Raw genomic sequence first — 13,125 nt, 5'->3', positions numbered from 1 at the left:
TCACTAAAAATACAAAAAATTAGCCGGCCTCGTGGCAGGCGCCTGTAGTCCCAGCTACTCCGAAGGCTGAGGCAGGAGAATGGCATGAACCTGGGAGGCAGAGCTTGCACTGAGCCAAGATCGCACCACTGCACTCCAGCCTGGGCGACAGAGCAAGACTCCATCTCAAAGAAAAAAAAAAAAAAAGCGTCGATTTACCAAAAGTATGTGTTTTTATTTTTTAGGGCTACCTTAACAAAGTACCATAGACAGGGTGACTTAAACAACAGAAGTTTATTTTCTGACAATTCTAGAAGCTAGGACTCCAATATCAAGCATTGTCAGGATTTGTTGTTTCTGAAGTACCTCATCTTGGCTTATAGATGGCCATCTCTTTTACAGGGTATTCCCTCTGTGTGTGTCTGGGTCCTAATCTCTTCTTATAAGGACGCCATTCATATTAGACTGCAGCCCACCCTACTGACCTCATTTTAATTTAGTTACCTCTTTAAAAACCCTAACTCCAAATACAGTCACATTCTAAAGTACTGGGAGTTAGGACTTTAACATCTGAATTGGGCAGAAGGAACACAATTCAGCTCATAACAGTACATAACAATCCAAAATATACATGCACTCAGTAACAGAGCTTCAAAATACATGAAGCAAAAACCGAGAGAACCGAAAGGAGAAACAGACACATCCACAATATAGTTGTCACTTTCAATACTTCTTTCTCAGTAATTAATAAATAAAAACATCAATGAGGTAATAGAATGCTTAAACATTATTATCAATCAAGTAGGCCAAATTTACATTTATTAAGTAGTCCATCAATGACCATAAAATATTCATTCTTTTCAACTACACATGGAGTGTTCATCAAAATAGGCTGTATCTTGTACCATGAAACTAATTTCAACCAATTTAAGAGAAGTAAAATGATACAAATCATGTTTCTGACCAAAATAGAACTAGAGATAACAGAAAGATATCTTTTAAGAACTCAATATTTTTAAAACAACTAAAACGTTTCTCAACAACTGCTTGTGTTAAAAAAGAAATTACAAGGGACACCATGTCATAAAAGAGATCATGTCCTTTGCAGCAACATGGGTGGAACTGGAGACCATTATCCTAAACAAACTAACACAAGAACAGAAAACCAAATGCCACATGTTCTCACTTATAAATGGAAGCTAACCATTAAGTACACATGGGCACAAAGAAGAGAGCAATATACACTGGGGCCTACTTGAGGATGGAGGATGGAAGGAGGGTGAGGACTGAAAAACTACGTATCAGGTTTATCACCTGGGTGATGAAATAGTCTGTACACCAAACCCTTGTGACATGCAATTTACCTATATAATAAATGTGCACATGTACTCATGAACCTAAAAATCTAAAATATATATATGTATTTTGAGATGAAGGAAAATGAAAACACAGCATCACAAAATTTTGGGGATAGAGATAAAACAGTGCTTAGAAGAAAATTTGCAGCACTAAATGCCTGTATTAGGAAGGAAGGTCTCAGGTAATTTAAATCTCCAACTAAATCAACTAGAAAATAAGAGTAAATTTAACCCAAATAATTAGAATAAAGTAAATAAAGATAAGAGCAGAAATCAATGAAATAGAAAAACGTAGAAATTGAAAAAAACAAAATCAGACCCTTTCTTAAGATCAATTTTAAAAACTGATAAACGTCTAGTCAGTCTTACTGATTAAGAAAAAACACAAATTGCCAATATCAAGAATGAAAGAGGAGTCATTACTACAGATCATATAGTTATTTAAAGGATAATAAGGGAGTATATAAGCAACTTTATGCCAATACATCTGACAAAGAAAATGAATATTTGCCATTTAATCCACAAACTATCAAAGCTCACTCAAAAAGAAGGAATAACCAGAGTAGTTCTGTATCTGTTAAAGAAATTGAATTCTTACATCAAAACTGTCTCACAAGTAAAACTCCAGCCAAATAGCTGCACTGATGTATTCTACCAAACATTTAAAGAAGAAATAATACCAATCCTTCCCAAACTTCTTCAGGAAATAGAGGAGACAAACTTCCCAAGTCATTTTTTAAAAATTTTTAATTTTTGTGGGTACATAGTAGGTGTGTATATTTATGGGGTACATAAGATATTTTGTTACAGGCCTGCACTGCAAATAATCACATCATGCAAATAATCACTTCATGTATTCATTCCCTCAAACATTTATCTTTTGTGTTACAAACAATCCAATTACACTCTTTTAGTTATTTTTAAATGTATAATTAAATTATTATTGACTTTAGTCACCCTGTTGTTCTTTATCCATTCATCTGTTAATGGACATTTAGGTTGCCTCCAAATCTTCCAAGCCATTTCATGAAGCCAGTATTTTCCTAACATAAACCAGATGAAGACATCACAAAAAAAATTAAAAATACAGAAATGAAAATGAAAAATCATAAACATAGATGCAAATATTCTTAAGAGAATATTGGCAAATTGAATCCAGTAATATATTTTTAAAAATACATCATGACCAAGTGGAATTTATCCTACTAATGCCAAGTTGTATCAAAAGTCAGTCAATATAATTTGTCATATTAACAGACAAATAAAGATAGGTCATGTGACCATCCTAATAGATGTGGCAAAGCATTTGAAATAGATCAACATTTATTTGTGATGAAAAGCTCTCAGCAAAACATAAATAGAAAGAAATTTTCTGATAAAGAGTGTCTATAAAAACATATAGCTAGCATTCTACTTCATAGTGAAAGACTGAATGTTTCCTCTTAACATCTAGAGGGAGACAGAGGTGTCTGCTGTCACCAGTTCTATTCAACGTTATACTAGATGCCCTAGCCAGAACATTAAGGTACAGAGAAGAAGAAATAACAGAAGAGGAAAGAGAAAGAAGGGAAAGAAGAGAAAGCATACAGATTGGAAAAGAAGAGGTAAAACTCTATGGTGCAAATGACAGGAACATCTATGTAGACTAGCCTAAGGAATCTACAAAAAAAAAAAGCTACTAGAACCAAGTGAGTATAAGATTGTGTGATGGAAGGTCAACATGCAAAACCAATTGTATTTCTTCTATATAATAGGAGTCAGCAACTGAGAATTAAAATACCATCAAAAGGTGTAAAATAGGGATACATTTGGCAAAAAATTAAATTTGTACATCAAAAACTATAAAACATTGATTAGATAATTTTTTTTAAACTTAAATAAATAGAGTGAAACTTCTGATCCTCATGGATTGGAAGTCTCAATAATGTTAAAATGTTGATTCTCCCGCAAGTTGGTATTCAACACAATCCCTATAAAGTCCTAGCAGCTGTTTTGCATTTGTTATTTTTTTTAAAAGATTCTAAAACTTATTTGGAAATACAAAGGACCTAAAATAGCTACAGTTTTGATAAAGAAAACATAAAGTTTGAGACTTCCTTGACTTCAAGATATATTATAAAGCCACACCAGAGACTAGAATATCATTTTAAAGAAATAGACCCACACATATTTAGCCAACTGATTTTTGACAAAGTTGTCAAAGCAATTCAATGTGGAAAGAACAGTCTTTTCAACAAATAGTTGGAAACAATTGAATATTTATGTGTAAAACAAAAAAAAGAAACTTGACACCTTATTACATCCACAAAAAATCTTATAACATTACTTTATATTAATATTACCTTATAAAATACACACAAAAATATTAATTAAAAAATAAATATGATCTAATAGATCATAGACCTAAATGTAAAACTTAAAACTATAAAACTCTTAGAATAAACCACAAGAAAAAACAAAACCAAACCTTTATGGCCTTGGGTTAGCCAAGATTTTCTAAGACCAAAATAGCACAATCCATAAAAGAAACACTGATAAATTTAACTTCATAAAAATAAAAACTTTTACTCTTCAAAAGATATTAGTAACAAAACTTTTAAAAGGTTACAGACTAAAAGAAAATATTTGCTGAAAACATATCTAATGAAGAACTTGTATCCAGAACAGAGGTTCGCAAATTACAGCCCCTCCGCCCCCCGCCCCCGCCCCCATCTTTGTCAGAAGTTTATTATCTGTATTATCTGTGGCTTCTTTCAAGTTAAAATATCAGAGTTAGGTAGTTGCAATCCAGACCTTATGACCTATAACCCTAAAATATTTACTATCTGACTCCTAAAGAAAAAGTTTGCCAACACCTGAGAATATTTAAAAAACTCTTACAACAAACTAAAAATAAGACGACTTGATTTTCAAAATAGGTAAAAGATTTGAATAGACACTTCACTAAAGAACATATATAAATAGCAAATAAGTACATAAAAATATGCCAAGTATCATTAGTTGTTAGGAAAATGCAAATTAAAATCACAATGATATACCACTACACACAGCTAGAGTGGCTAAAATTAAAATGACTGACAATATCAAGTGCTGGTAGAGATGTGGTGCAACTGGAATTATTCTATGCTAGTAGGAGTACAAAATATTACAGCCACTTTAAAAAAACAGCCTAGCAATTTCTTAGAACATTAAGCAGATACCATTTGAGTATCCAGACAGATATCTATTTGCCTTTTAAAATGACATCCTTTAATAGTCATTGTATACTTTTAACAAGCCATTTCAGATAATTCTACAAATGCAGGGGAAAGATGATTTTAAAACTTCGGGAAATATAACCAAGGATGGAATTGGCAATAAAATCATGACAGTCAACCCCTCTGTAAGGCTGTTATTTAATAACCTAAAATCATCCAAGATGGCACTTCTAGACACGTTTTCTCACTTTTTTTAGTCTCTTCTCTCCAGGAATTTGCTGCAGGAAGCGATTAAAGCTGGTGATTTCAATAGGTAGTGAAAGCAAGTGGTTAATGGCAAGGAGCTATCAAGATTTTCCCTCTTCTGCGCTGTCCTTCCCTGAGCTGTTGTTTCAGAGTGGTTAAAACCAACCACAAGCATTTTCCCAGGTGCAAACATCAAGCAGAACACTGTGATCAATCCTGAGGATTCCATATACTTCTGTCACTGAGGTTTTTACAATGCAATAATTGATGTTTGAAAAACTGCTCAGTAGTCTACAAGATAGGAAGATATTATTATCATTACCTAGGTGAGGTAACTGAAGCTCAGAGAGGTCGTGCTGCAGCAAAGATGACCCAAACAGTGCTGTGACTTCAAGCAGATTTTAGGTCTTCTATCCATAGGTCTTTCTATCCCTTGACAACTTACCAGCTGGGAGGTAGATTATGTTAGCACTTACCAGCTAATAGCTTACAGGTGAACCAAAATCTTGCCCATAAGGTGGCTGGCTGGAAACTATGTGACCAAATGAGCTGGATGGTCCACTCTCAGCAGTGAGCAGCCTCTAGTCTTTATCTCATTGTGCTGTGTGGGCTGTAGTGTGAAAAATGTCAGGAGGCACTGATACGTGTTATCTGGCATTGATGTATTAATCTTTTTACCTTTGTGTTCTACATTTCAAAGGAGTGATATTCATACCTTGAACTATTAGGATTTAAAGAATTCAAAACCTCCGATCCCCTCTCTCCATAAGAACTTGGAATCAGACCTCTTGCGGAGAATTCTAGCCCAACCCAAAGGGATTGGGTAGACCAGAGAGGCCACAGGAAGGCAGAATTTGCACATTACTAATCCCTATACCTTCTTCCCAGGCACTCCCATAGCACCCCACATTTCAACATGTCACACAGGCAACTGCGCTGAATTATAATGTTCTGTTTCCTTGTTGATTTCTCCTGCTAAACTGTAATCTTTTTTAAGAGCAAAAGATCATTCACTACTGTACCCTGACTGTCCAGCACAGTGCCCACACTGCTGCAGTAGTCTCTTAACCAGACTCTGCTGTACTATTGCCTTCCTATGACCTTTCTTCAAGTTTGAGTAATGTATTTAAAATGGAAAACAAGTCAGGTAACCCCCCTGCTTAAGACCCACCAATGGTTGAAAATGATCTACATCTTGATTGTGGTAGTGATCATATGACCATAGGCCTTTATCAAAATTCATAAAACTGTACATCTAAAGGGTAAATTTTACTGTATATAAATTATATACCTCAATAAACCCAACTTAAAGTTTTAAAAATTAAAATCTCCAATGGATATCATTGTTCTTAAAACAAAATCCAGGTTCTCTACCACGGCTGACATGGCTTAATGACTCACGGTCCCACAGGAAACAGATGACATACTCAAATTAGGAAAAAGTTGTAAATAGTTCATGGAACTCTCCTCAAAACTGGGCAGACGGGTCATGAAGCTACACATATAGTGGGGTGCAGGTAGCACCCAGGCCTGAAAGGAAGGTACGGCTACTGTTACCTGGAGACAGAAATGCTGCGTGGAGCTGAGCCTTTCAGTTAAATATGAGAGCCCCCATCTCCTGCTAGGAGTCCTCATTGGCAGGATCCAAACAGAAGGCAAGGGGCAAGAGCAAGTCACGCCCAGGGCCATAGAACAGGGTGGAGGGTGGAGTTAGAGAGGAAAATGGAGAGATATCAGTAAATAGTGATAAATGGTCTGGCCCGTCTTTCCTACTACAACTTCAAATGCACCTCCCTCCAAAAGCCATCCCCCTCCCACACTGTGATCCAATCACACTGGCCTTTTCCTGTCCACCGTAGGCCCTGTACAGTTACCTATCTCTGTGCCTGAATTCCCTGCCCCTAGATCTTTGCAGTTGGCCTCTTTCTTGACATTCAAACTGTCCTCTCAATCAAAAGCAAAGCCTCTCCCCCAACTTCTCCTTAGCACTCATCTTCGTTCTTCCCAGGCAGAAGTAATGCTTTCTATTACTTTTTTAAATAAAAAAATATATATTGAAGTCATACAACATGATGTTTTGATATACATATACATAGTGAAATGATTACTACAGTCAAGCTAATTAACATACTCATCTTTTCACAGTTACTTTTTTTGTGGTGAGTGTTTTTGGGGAACCACAGTCAATGGCGCAGGGGTAAAAGAATTTGCCAAGACAGTTGTAGCTCAAGGAAGTCAGATTTATTAGAGAAAGTGAAAACATACATTGCTAGAGAGAGAACGGACAGCCTCAAAGAGAGAAGCCAATTGCCAAGAGACAAAGGCTTGCTGGAGATTTTCTAGGATAGTGTTTATGCTGTCTGTCGAAGAGGGCTTTGTGCAATATTGATAATGCCAAGGTTGCAGTGAGCTGACTTGCAGGTGTCTGGTGATAGCTGGATGTAGGAAGATTGAGAGTTATTTGCACAGGAGGGCTGTGTCCTGAACCATGAAGAAAGGTAAACTTGTAGTTTATCTGTTTTCTCTTTTTGCTTTCCCCTGCTCCCAACAGCCTAATTCCCTTTCTCTACTTAGGACTCTACAGTGAGAACACATAATATCTACTTTTTGTAAATTTCCAGTATACAATACAGTATTAACTATAGTCATCAGGCTGTGCATTAGATCTCTAGGCTTATTCACCCTATACGACTGTAACTTTGTAACTTCGTACCCTTTGACCTACATCTCCCCATTTCTTCACTCACACTCCTGGTAACCACCATTCTACCCTCTGCTTCTATGGATTTGACTTATTTAGATTCTACATATAAGTGAGATCATGCAGTATTTGCTTTTCTACACATTACTTTCTCTCTCTCCAGCACCTAGAAGAGTGCCCACACCAAGTGCCTACGTGTTTGAAAGAAGGAAAGAACAACAGTGGTCCTGCTGCCTTGTCCCTGAGTGGCCATTCTTCCTGGCACAGCTGGGCAGAGTGCGGGAGTGTTCAGACTGGGGAGGGAGGATGATGTAGGTAGGGGATGGGAGGCCTAAGTGAGTGAAGCACCCCATGTACGGTGACGAAGTCAGGGCTAGAACAGACAGATATACCCAGGATGCCCAGAGATTCATGGGAAAAACATTTCTTTAGCTTGTTCAAAAGCAGCAGAAACCACTCTCTACACATTAAAAAAAGCATACTAATTTATGTTGCATTCCCAGCCCTCAATCAACCATAGAGTGTACAATCTGATTGAAAGAGCCCGATCAAGGCCATTTTCTATAAAGAGTGGATCCACACGGGTCAAATCATGTGCATTCAATACATATTTGACCAATATTCTGATTCACTGAACTCCACCAGGGAAGAGACAATCTCCCTCTCTAAGGGAAAAAAATAAAAGATCCTGAGAAAAATAGTCTGTGGTTTCTTAGTGCAGTAACATTTAGTCACCGAGCTGTATAGCAAGTTAAAGGTCTTTTAACCAAGTTGATTTAAAATAAATATCTATGCTTTCCAGAAAGCATTGTTTTTAGGTTATTCTTATGCCTTATTTCTGAAAACAGTTAACTGAGGCAATTTCTTTTTAATTAAAAAATGCATTTGAAAAAAAAATTACTCCCAACCAGAGCCTGCTTATTTCTTGCTGCCTTTTAGCTATTATTTTCCTTTATCATTTTGTAGGCAAAATGACATGGCAAAATTTTTTCCAGCATTTACTCAATTTTGTTCAGAGCCACTAAATTTTATATACAATCATTTTCCTCTTTTGCTACAGAGAAATCTCATGAATTGCAAAAATGTGAACATTTTGAATTAGAATAAAGATTTCCTCACATCGTTTTCTATATATGGAATCGTCTCATTCTCATCATTCCCTGGTTTTAAAAGAACTGACTATCCCAGATACTGACTGGAATTGTTCTTCATGTAGTTTAGAAGACAACATTATTGATTACACTGGGCTTTTCTTATTTACCACCTTTTCATCTGTGATGGGCCATATGGGTATTCAGTGTTTAGTTATGTGTGTCTAAACTCTTTGAGAAAGACAGTTTGTCAGGCTGCAAATACCTAGAGAGCCCATAACAATTTTCTTTCAACAAGCAATCGTTAGACTTCTTCTGGCTTGGAACAATATGACCCCAGATCCTCCTGGGTGGCACACATGGTCAGAGACAAAATGGCATTAAGAGACTCTGGACCTGACTTGGATAAAAAATGTAGCCCCAATCACCCAAAGAGGTCAATTTGTCGGGCAAGATGGCTGCAGCTCCACTCACAAACCCTACTTTTCTTTTTTAAATGGTATGTTTCCTTCTGAAGAGGCTGTCCAAAGAGAAAGACAGGGATGCACGGCCAGAAAATGGCCTCGATCGGGTTCTTTCAATCAGATTGTACACTCCATGGTTAATTGAGGCCTGGGAATGCAACATAAATTAGTTCCACAGCTTAAAATAAGAGAAGTAGATAGTATCTCCATTTTTCAGAGAAAGAAATGGAGGCTTAGAGACGTGAGATAACAAGTGGCAGAGCCCAGATCTGAGTCCCAGGTTGCACCCTGGAGCCCGTGTTTGCCCCACTGTGTGAGCAGCCGAGCTGACTTCCCCAGACAGTGGGGATCTGCAGCACCACGTAAGGGAACTAGGTTGTGACAGCTAAGACTCCAGTTTCCAACCTCATGGCCTCTGAAATTCCCTAGGGAAAAATTTCTGCTGCTGTTCACCTATCCTACTGATAAGGACAGCTACTTAATGAAAGTGAGAAATTATGACTCTACAGCTAGTCTGTCACCTGATGTCCCAGAGAACAGGCTTTTTGTTTGGGAGGAGCAAAAATGACTACATCCTAGAAAAGACCACTCCTGGCCGGGTGTGGTGACTCACGCCTGTAATCCCAGCACTTTGGAAGGCCGAAGCAGGCGGATCACCTGAGGTCGGGAATTCGAGACCAGCCTGGCCAACATGGTGAAACCCCATCTCTACTGAAAATACAAAAACTAGCTGGGTGTAGGGATGGGCACCTGTAATCCCAGCTACTCGGGAGGCTGAGGCAGGAGAATCGCTTGAACCCAGGAGGTGGAGGTTGTGAGTGAGCTGAGATCGCGCCATTGCACTCCAGCCTGGGCAACAGAGTGAGACTCTGTCTCAAAAAAAAAAAAAAAAGAAAAGAAAAGAAAAGAAAAGAAAAGAAAGAAAGAAAGAAAGAAGGAAAGAAAGAAAAGACCACTCCCAAAGAAATGATATCCTGCCTCCACACCTCCACCACCACCATGAAATTAACAGTACATGTATTCCCTTGGGATTCATCACTCACATTTGAGCATCTACTTTGTGTCAGGTGCTACCAGTACTGAGGATATAGCAGTGAGCAACACATGTTTCCTCCCTCAACAACTTGAGGCAGACCAGTGGGGATGACAGAAACAGGTATCACAGTAATGGTGGACACATGGAGGGCCATCTTCCCCAGCTTATTTGGAGAAGGGTGAGAGGGGCTGACACAGGAAGTGATGTCTAAAAGGAGACTGGAAAAGCGAACAGAAGCTCAATGACGAGAGAGCAGCTGGGATTGCAGCAGCATGGGTCAGGAAGAGTTCTAGAAAACAGCAAGGACAAAGGTCCGGAAATAAAAGAGAGCCCAGGGAGTTCAGCGTGGGGAGTGAAGTTTAGTGATGCTGGAAAGATGAGTTGATGTTAAGTTATATATGGCATCTGCAGCCACAGAAAAAGATTTGGGCAGTGTGGTAGGAGGACAGGATCTGACATCCTGAGCTGGCACCTGAATCAAGGCTATCAAATGGAAACAACAATTTACCCACCTCTAAGCAATGTGGTGAGGAGCTACTGAGCTAACCCATAGAGAATGCTGTGTACAGTGCCTGGCCTATACAAAGTACTGGGTAAAAGGTAGCTATTACCATCATTGTTATTTTATTCTGAGGGTCAAGAGAGCCGTGGAGGAGTTTCACAAAGGCAAAGACCATCAATTTAGGCTTTAGAAAGGCTGTTCAGGCCAGGCGCCTGTAATCCCAGCACTTTGGGAGGCCAAGGTGGGTGGATCACCTGAGGTCAGGAGTTCGAGACCAGCCTGGCCAACATGGCGAAGCCCTGTCTCTACTAAAAATACAAAAAAAAATTAGTTGGGCATGGTGGCAGTTGCCTGTGATCCCAGCTACTTGGCAGGCTGAGGCAAGAGAATCACTTGAACCTGGGAGTTGGAGGTTGCAGTGAGCCAAGATCGCTCCATTGCACTCCAGCCTGGGAAACCGAGCAGGACTCCATCTCAAAAAAAAAAAAAAAAAAAAAGGAAGAAAGGCTGTTTAAGGGACAGTGTGGCAAACACATGTACAAAGGACAAGGCTGAAGGCAGGTGAAACTAACAAGGAAACTCTCGGGCAAGAAACCAATCCCTTCCACATTTCATAGCACAAAGTCAATATTTAAGAATGCCAATTGACTGTACCCAGTAAAGGGAAAACATTTTTTGAGTGAAACATTAAGATACCATCCTCTGTTCATACCTACATGTACTATATATTAGACATAAATTTTGATATCCAGGAGACAAAAGCAAAAGGACCTAGAGTGTAGGGAACCATAGGATGGGGGAGTGGAGGGATCCAGAAGAGCAAGACCACCCTAGATATTTGGGAAGGGAACATTTGGCAGTAGGGTAGGAACAGGGCAGATGGGGCAATGGGAGGTGCTCTCGAACTATATTCTGCCTGCTTCACAGTTTTGCCTTACAGATCTGCATCTTATTGCCTGCTTTTTCAGAAACAGACACCAATTGTCACAGGCTGGGTTCCCCAGCAGACATCTCACTGGTGTTTGTGATGCAAGACACTTATTTGTTAAGAGTCAACACCTGTGAAAGAAAGCATGTGGAAGCAGGACTGAGGAATCAGGAAGTTGCTGAACTGCAACACAGGCCTAATAAAGTCTTCAGGAAGCTGGCAGGAGGCTCAGAAATGTGTATTGCCAATCTGAGCTGCCTGGTGGGCTGAAACCTCCCTCAGTTACGACAGACCATCCTAGAAAAGGCAGAAACCTGGCCAAGTGACTGTCTCTAGCTGAGAGAGCCCAAAGCAGCTGACAGCTGGAAGCAATCTTGCTGACCACACTCCCCAAAGCCCCACAGCTAAGCAGACGTCCTTCTCAGAAGGACAGCACATATCTGTGTCTACCACACTTTTCCTTCCTACCTTCTGAGAATATTTTTTGAAGAAGGTTTATTTTACTGCTGTCTTTTCCAGGTTATCTTAACTCTGGGATCTTTTCTAAAGAATCATTCTTGTCAGACTGAGAGGCACTTTGTGTTGGAAAACATTGCACTATATACCAATGAAAATTGCATGTTGTAAAAAGATGCGCATTTTGTTCTATGTAAGTTAACTTTGTTAATATGCAAGGAAGGAAGGATCTAAAGAAGTATCTGTCACTCCTTTGACTATAACAGTTGATTCAGTTGATCTGGTTAGTTAGAAAGATGCTGGTCCGTGCTTCATAGCTCCTCGGGCCTCCTTCCTGATAGCACAAAGTTGGGCAAAGAGAGGACCATCTGGCCAGGTGTCATGGCTCACAATGCCTGTAATCCCAACACTTTAAGAGGCCGAGGCAGGCGGATCACTTGAGGCCAGGAATTTGAGACAAGCCAGGACAACACGGTAAAATCCCATCTCTACTAAAAAAAAAAAGAAAAAAATTAGCTGGGTATAGTGGTGCATGCCTGTAATCCCAGCTACTCAGGAGGCTGAGGAACAAGAATCACTTGAACCCCAGAGGCAGAGGTTGCAGGGGGCCGAGATTGCTCCACTGCTCTCCCACCTGGGCAACAGAGCGAGACTCTGTCTCAAAAATAAATAAGTAAATAAAAGGACCTTCTTAGAGAGAAAAATTAGCCCTCAATAAAGTTAATCAGTTTTAGCTAGAGCAAACCAGCTAACATTAAGAAGCTGGTCTCTGGGCTCACATTGCCCTTTTAACTAACTTCCTCATTCAGGAATTGAGGGATGCTCCAATGCTGCTCCCTCAATCCAGGAACGGGGAAGCAGACCCTGCCAGTGGCAGTCCAGTGGACAGGGAAAATCCTAAGCAGATTTTGGAATTCTACATAAGGTACAAATGCCCCAAGTTTGCACAAGCCAGATATTTCAGCTTAATGCACCGCTTTACTAATACTTTAGGTGTATCTGGATGCGCTCTTAACTGTATATTTTTTTTAAATAAGTTTTATTGAGATTTCATATACCATAAATTCTGCCCCTCTCAAATGTATAATTCATTGATTTTAATGTGTCTCCAAAACTATGCATCTATCACCATTAGCTAATCGCAGAAAATTTTCATCATCCCAAAGG

This window comes from Gorilla gorilla, chromosome 16 (genome assembly GCF_029281585.2).
Source record: "Gorilla gorilla gorilla isolate KB3781 chromosome 16, NHGRI_mGorGor1-v2.1_pri, whole genome shotgun sequence".
NCBI lineage: Eukaryota > Metazoa > Chordata > Mammalia > Primates > Hominidae > Gorilla > Gorilla gorilla.
Note: the sequence above shows the minus strand (reverse complement) of the source record.